Source organism: Brassica oleracea, chromosome C7, assembly GCF_000695525.1.
Source record: "Brassica oleracea var. oleracea cultivar TO1000 chromosome C7, BOL, whole genome shotgun sequence".
In the NCBI taxonomy this organism is placed as follows: domain Eukaryota; kingdom Viridiplantae; phylum Streptophyta; class Magnoliopsida; order Brassicales; family Brassicaceae; genus Brassica; species Brassica oleracea.
The window spans coordinates 37,409,713-37,418,564 of record NC_027754.1 but is presented as its reverse complement, the minus strand read 5'-3'; positions in this window follow the sequence as shown (position 1 = coordinate 37,418,564).

The window sequence follows — 8,852 nt, the reverse complement described above, 5'->3', positions numbered from 1 at the left end:
AAAACAAAAATAAACCCGCGCTTTGAAAGCGCGGGTCAAAATCTAGTTATATATTAAAACAGAAACATTTTTAAGCAGGAACATTTTTAAGCTGTAACTTTAAGTTTTAGTGCTGATGTGTCATCACCACAGTTCTTGTCACATCTTCTATTGAAATGGACCTACATTACCAGAGTAATAACATAAATAAATGTAATTATGGACCATTAGTGTATTATTCTATGTCGACATTGATTTACTTATTATTGTTCATTTGTCGTCCCACCAACGGTTTTCTCTCTAACCCAATCTAACCAAAAATTTTAAAACAACTATTAGAATCACTTCACTTTTGTTATTGAAATTGGTTCTACACATATGCTTTGTAACAATAAAGATAGAGCTTTGGGATTAACGCAATTTGTTAACCATGAAACTGCACAAAAGCATACATGTAACTGTAAGGAATCACATACACTAAAATTACATTTGTCAAACTAAAGTGTATGAAAACTCAATTCTCAATATAGCTAGATTTGAATCAAATTGCCTTGGTGTATCTTGGATTCAAGTATCTAAAAAGAAAACATAGCTTAGTGATTATCACCATTAGTTAACTTGGCCACAAAAAGTGTTTTCTAACTATGTTTATAAAGCGACACTAAACGTCCATATCATAGTATCTGAGTAACATTTACAAGTTAAATTTATAATGCATTACTGATTCATATAAATTAAGTGATCTATGATGGATCATAAAATTTCGTTAGTGTAGTTTCATGCATTACAGATTGTGTAAAGTGATCTATGATGGAGTATGTCATTTACGGTTTTTGGTCATTGGTTATTAGTTTCAACTAATACCATCGGTTTATCAATTGAACCAGTACGATCCTCCATATAATCGTCGGTATTGTTACTTATCATCTATACTATTAAAGCAGGATCCTATTGTCATAATTACCTTAGGGGCATGTTTCCTTCACTAACATTGCATGTTTCATTAAGGGCAATTAAGTAATATTAATAACAAATCTATATTGGGTCATTATTTTTGGATCCAGCCCAAATCAAATCTCTCTTGGGCCATTTGGGCCTATTAAAAAATCAGATTCAATTCTCACCTTTTTTTTTCCTTTGGACCATTGAGTCCAAGTTCAAATAATTTTTTTTCAACTATTCTTAATTATTATTTTTTTCTTTTCTTAATATAATTTAAGCATTCATAAAAATAATTGAATTTTTTTATTGAAAAGTATAAATCTTTATTAAAAGTATATAATTTTTTAATTAAAATATTAACCCCATAATAAAATTAATTTATCAGAGTTATACCAACTTAATTCATTAAAAAAATAAAGTTTAATTTTTTTAACATAAATAGTCATTTAAAATGAAATACGATAAATAAAGATAAATTTTTTAAGTCTTTTATAAAATAAAACATAAATATATGAAAATGTGACATACTAAATATTTGTCAATTGAAAAAAAAAAACAAAAATAAATCCGCGCTTTCAAAGCGCGGGTCAGAATCTAGTATAAAATTAAAGATAGATGCATTTTTTAAGTAGTTAAATCTCTAATGAACGCAAAAATGGAAATGAAGTGTTATTCAAGTTTTTAAAATACGGTTGAGGTATATAAACTGAACAGTTTATTTAGATATTTTATATATGGTAAATACATTTAATACGTGATTGTGCATATTGCCCGATTTCCCTTTCCATTTTTTTGCAAGTATTTAATATTTCCATAAACTTCTAGCGCAAAGTTAGTCTCTTTATTACGCAAAATATGTAATAATGTTTATTGCCATAGTTGGTATAAATCATAATTATCCATTCAATGATTCGATACTGCAAGCAAATACAAATTTTATGGTATAGTAAATATATTTTTCAAGTGAAATATTTTCTAGATAAGTTGCTATGCTAAACCTATATTTACGATATAACTATAAATGCAGGGTACAGTTACAGCTAAACTCACACTTTGAAGCCTATCTTTTTATAGATTTCTATATTATATTTTACTATATGCAAGGATTCCTATCACAACATTTTGAACACATGGAAAGTTGATCAAACTTGAAGACTTTTTTCGTTTACTTAATACCCTATTTACATTTTATATCATTGTTTTGTGTTTCAGAATCTTGCTAAATAACTATTTATTATAAGTTATCTAATTATGCATCTTAATAAAACATCGAGCTTTTTAGTTATAATTAATTGTTCTTCTATTGTTTTAAATATGTTTTAACAATACCTGGAAAAAGGTTTTACATGAGTTTGTTTTATACAAAAAACTGTATGTTTTACTATATTACATATTTGTATACGTAAAATCAATTATGTTGTTTTATACAAAGTTACACAAAACTATATAAATTTCAATTTTTTTTTGAATTTTACTCACTGTTTTCAGTAAAAAAAATTTATATATATATCTCATCCCGAGCATGGCTCGGATCATTACCTAGTATTAAATATTATATAACATGTACGTGAATTCTAAAAATAGTTGGGATCGAGTTAGTTGATGTTCGGTGCATCGCATGTGGTGACATGAGTCCAACTGCAATTGCGTTAAGATTCGAATGCAAATACTTTATATATTTAAGTAATATCGGAAGGAGTTGTATTTAAATATGACATTTTATTTTAAACCCAAATATTTACGCTACCGAATATGTAGCCGTAACATATTCGGTAATCACATTGGATAACAATGGACTTATTAGCCTTTAGTTTTTTTTTTTTTTTTTTTTTTTTTTTTTTTTTTTTGACGTCGAACTTATTAGCCTTTAGTTCAAAAAAAAAAACAATGGACTTAATAGGGGTCTGGTAAAAACTGTATAATCTGAATGATTAGAAAATAAAAATCATAGTTGCCAATATAAATATTTTTAAGGAATCTGAACACTACTACAAGAAAAAATAAACGTAACGACGACCGAATTCCCGGTTATTTCATTGTAACTGACCATTTACGACAAAATAACCACGAAAGTCGTCGTTAGACGTCCGTCGTAACGCATATTTCCTCGATAATTCGTTGTAAGGTTACGCGGAAAACTTTCATCGTAAAGAGAGTTTAATATTTTGTCGTAAAAGATACGTAAGGTAACGACTGTACTTTCCTCGTAAAGTCCACACTCCGTTTCGTCGTGAAAGACACATTAACTTTACGAATCTGCGTGTCTTCCGTAGTAAATTCCAAGTAAACTTTAACGAGGAATTTACGTCATTTTCCTCGTAAATTACTCGCTAAATTTACCTTCTGAAAAGAAAATTAATTATATTATTAACTATTTGAAAAAAAATATAAATATATTATTAACCTTTTAAATTCAGCATTCTATTTAATCAACAAAATCTATAAACTTATCTAAAAATTCACTACACTAAACTACCTAATCAACACTAATCACCCTAAACTAACCACTTAAGCTAAACTAGAGAGAAGGTAGAGAGAAGTACCTTGCTTGGCAAAGGAGAGGGAGTAGCTACGAAATGAGATGGTTCGGGTACATATAGGGAAATAGATTTCGTCGTAAACTCCCTGTGAGTTTACGAGGGATTAACCATTTCATTTTTAAATTTCGTCGTAAACTCCTCGAGAATTTACGAGGAATTAACCAGGCCTGCTTTTTTTTAATTTACGAAGAATTAACTAGGCCTTTTTTTCTAAATACAAGGATTTTACGACGAATTGTTTGACGTAGAATTAACCAGACCCACGTTTTCTTTTATGAGTAGTTTACGACGATTTCTTAGTACCGTATTTCTCTTTTATGAGGAAATAACGAGGATTTATTCTGAATCCCTAAAAACCAAAAACCCAAACCCCAAGTTCTAAAACTTATAAACTCTATCTCTACTTTATAAATCCTCAATCCACAAATCCGTTAACATTTTGCCTAACCCCAAAATCAGTTTATTAATTTAATTTTCATAATTAAACAAATTAAACACATGCAATAAGTATGAAAGTCATCATTTGATTTATATAAAAAAAATTACATCATCACTCGGATACATCATTGACATTCTCATCATCACTAGAAACATCATCATTTTCATTAAACTCGTCTTCAACAGCTTTGTCCGTGGTATCGTCGGGAAGATCTTCGTATTCACGATTATGCAGATCAATGAGACGAATGTCATCAATTTGTTGTTCAGGTTCCTCGACTTCATTGATGCGTTCTTCTTGCAAAGGTGGTTCTTCTCCAGCGATTATTCGTCCACGAGGTGTAACTTTGTTAACAATTAACCAATTTATTCTCGAATCTTTCATCTGAGGGTATGGAAATTTTTGAAATTGGTAGGTGATATTTTATTAGGAATTTACGAGGAAACATAGTTGGTAAGCCCCAACCAAAAATACATTTACAACTAAGTCCCAACCAAAAATATATTTACAACTAAAAAGTAGGTGGACTCGATATTTCGTCGCTAAAAAGACATAAACATTTCGTCGTAAAATACACGCTAAATTTACGTCTACTTTACGACGAAACTCATTTACTACGTAAATTTCTCGTTAAGTTACTTCTTTTTACGACAAAATTTTATTGTCGTTATTTTATGACGAACTTACGATGACTTTTACGTTCCTCGTAAACTACTCGTATAGTAGCCGTAAATTTATGAGTCTTCTTTTTCTTCGTTAATTTTCGTAGTTAAGATAAAGTTTTCTTGTAGTGAAAAACTAGTTTATGTGGAGTTTTCATCAATATCAAAGAGATCTTTCATATAATTCTCAGTTGTCACAATATATAAAAATGTCATTTTACTGCATACACAATAATCAACGTTATTTACTTAAATAACTATAAGAAACGAAAAACATTTGCCTACAACATCTTCTTAGTCATCCACTCATCCCTAAAAATATGTCATGCATTTTCAACTTGTACCTAATGTAGTTTAATTTTTAAATAACTAGGAGTTAATCCGCGTGGGGCTATTTTTATTTTCAAATGTTAACTATATAGTTTTTTCTTACAATGTATTATGAACAACAACAAAATTCAGAATTGTATGTTTGTGTGGATACATATTTCATTAGAAAAAAAACATAAAACTATACATTTTATAGATGTTTATATAGTTTTTCATTTCTTATATTGTTTATTTACTTATTATTTAGTTTTTTTTTATATTGTAAGGCAATTCTCTCAAATATTTTTTTTTAAAGTTTTTGTCACAAAAATTGCCTCCAATAAGAAAAATGACCAAAATAACCAATTTTTATTTTGAAAAATTTTATTTATTTTTTTTATTTGAAATCCTATCCTCAAAAGTCCAACCTTAATTTTAAACCCTAAGTCTATATTAGTTAACCCTACAGTATAAATGTATTTTTACTCTTTAATAAAACTTTTTTGGTTAATTTTCTCATTATTAAGAGCTATTTTGTGACAAAAATTTAAAAAATGCTATCCTAAGAAATTTTTCTATATTGTATATTTATTTATTCTACAGTTCTTGCTTTTATATCAAATGGTAATATTACAATAGATATTTAATGTAATATTTCTATGTCTTATATTGTATATTTGCTTATTATTTATTTAACTATACATTTTTGAGATAAATGTATAATTTTTTTTATATTGTATATTTACTTACTAGTTATCTTTTCTTATTTGTATATTTACTTTTTTCTAAATTGTTTGCTTTTATATCAATGATAATATTACAATATATATTCAAAGTAATATTTTTATTTTTTATATACTATATTTACTTATTATTTATTTTTTCTTATATTTTTACTTATTATAATATGTAACATTTCTATCTGTTATATTATATATTTACTTATTATTTATTTCTTCCTATATTGTATATATATTTACTTATAAAAATATTTGTAAATAATAAAAATGTAAAAAAACATACATTTTTTATATAGATGTTTAATGTTAGTTTTTTATCTCTTATATTGTATATTTACTTATTATTTATTTTTTCTTATATTATATATTTACTTATTCTATTTTTTTTGCTTTTATATCAAATGGTATTATTACTTATAGATGTTTAATGTAATATTTATATTTATTATATTGTATATTTACTTATTATTTATTTTTATTCTAATGTTATCATAGATGCTTAATGTAATATTTTTATTTCTTATACTTAATATTTACTTATTATTTATTTTACTATACATTTTTCAGATTGATGTTTAATTTAGTTTTCCAGTTCTAATATTATATATTTACTTATTGTGTATATTTCCATATATTGTATATTTACTTATTCTAATATTACGATAGATGTTTAATATAATATTTTTATTTGTTAAATTGTATATTTATTTATTATTCATTTTACTAAACATTTTTTTCAGAGATATGTTTAATTTACTTTTTTAATTTTTTTAATTGCATTTTACCTATTGTTTATTTTTTCTTATATTGGTTTTTTACTTATTTTAATTATCTTGCTTTTATACCAAATAATAATATTATGATAGAATGTAATATTTATATTTCTTATATTGTATGCTTCTTTTACTTATATTGTATGCTGGTTTTACATATATTGTATATTTACTTATAAAATATTTGGAAATAGTAAAAATGTAAAACTATACATTTTTTAGATAGATGTTTGATGTAGTTTTTCTATTTCTTATATTGTATATTTACTTTTTATTGTATATTTATTAATCTAATTTTTTTGCTTTTATATCAAATTGTAATATTACAATAGATGTTTAATGTAATATTTTTATTTCTTATATTATATATTTACTTATTATTTATTTATAATATATTTTTCAGATAGATGGTTAATGTATTTTTTGTATTCCTTATATTTTATATTTACTTATTATTTATTTTTCTTATGTTTTATATTTACTTATTGTAATACTTTAATAAATGTTTAGTGTAATATTTTTATATTGTATATTTACTTATTATTTATTTAAGTATACATTTTTCAGATATATGTTTAATTTACTTTTTTCATTTTATATATTGTATATTTACTTATTGTTTATCTTTTCTATTTTGTATATTTATTTATTCTAAATTTTTTGCGTTTATATCAATGATAATATTATGATATATATCCAATGTAATATTTTTATTTCTTATATACTATATTTACTTATTATTTATTTTTTCTTATATTTACATTTATTTATTATAATATTACGATAAATATTTAATATAATATTTATATTTCTTATATTGTGTATTTAGTTATTATTTATTCTACTTTATATTTTTCAGATATATATTTAATTTAGTTTTTTCATTTCTTAATTGTATATTAACTTATTTTAATTTTTTTTGTTTTTATATCAAATGATAATATTATGATAGATGTTTAATGTAATATTTCTATTTATTATATTGTATATTTACTTATCATTTATTTTTTTTTATATTGTATATTTACTTATTATTGTTTAATGTAGTGTTTCTATTTCTTATGTTGTTTATTTACTTATTATTTATTATTTATTTTTTTTTATTTTACAAATTTACTTATTTTTTATTTTTTATTTTTTAAATAATAATGTCATGTGTCCTCTTTCGAGAGAATTTTTTTCCGTTGATGTGGACGCTCTGTAGAACATCAAAAGATTCATTTTATTAGTATTGATTCAGTGAAAGAAGCTTAAGTTGACGGGATGAGGCAGCTCACTTGGTAAGGACCCTGTGGGCCAATTGTCATGCTCACGGGTTCGACGCCAGGTAGAGGCGAACTGCCCTTTTTCTTTTACTCCTCGTGAGAATAATGTATGTGCAGATGGCCTAGCCAAGACTGCCCTGCAACTGCTTGTAAACTCTTCACCTCCTTAGGAGTGAATTTGGTACCTTTAATCTATGAATGCATGTTTGAAAAAAAAAAAAAAAAAAAAAAAAGCTTAAGTTTTTTATTTTGTTATACATATAAACGTGACAATTTGCTTTCCGATGATTCTGTAGTGGAATCTAACGCCGTGATGATTTGACAGACAGTGTTATAGTCAGTAGGGATCCAAGTGTTCTGGTCAGTAGGGATAATTCTGGATAAAAAGAATGTATGATTTCATACTATTACCATATTTGAACTTTTAAGACGTTAATTTACATCATAGTTTTTGACATTTTAGTATTTTATTCGCATCAATTATTTTCCTTATTTATATAAGCTATAGACAAACCCACCAGCTCTTGAACATGGATCCTCGATATGGTTTAGGTTGGCCCTGCTTATTCAACTATTATCCTAGTACTGTTAAATGCTCCATCCCATTTAAAAGATCCACGTTTAAAAATATATATAATTTTCATATTTTTATTGTATTATTTAATGGTAAATTATAAACTTCAAAGAACATAATTTTATTTAATAAAATTCTATTGCGTAAAAGTTATGGAGAATAATTAATTAAAAGTAATACATTTTGGTAATTAAATTTAAAACCATTTTTTGTTATGCGTGAAGTTTTAAAATACATTTTTGGAATAGAGGAAGTAGATTGCAAGCTAAAAAAATAAAATATATTAATCCTCTATATATTAAAGGAGAAACATTTTTAAGTTATGACTTTGTAATCAGTGCTTAGGTGTCAGCTCCACAGGGCTTCTCAGAGTCTCTAATTAAAAAACTTAGATCTTACTAGAGAAAATACATTTTTTGTTACATTGGACCTCCCTTACCATAATTACACATTCCATAACATTACTAATTTAAAACGTGGAAGCAATAACTAACGTGCATCCTCTATATAATTATAATAACTGTCTAACCAAGTCACCTTTACAAAATAATATAACGGTTTCAAGTTTATAAAAATTATCGTGCATGCTTTGTTACTACCATACATGTTTATATGGTATATGTTCTTAG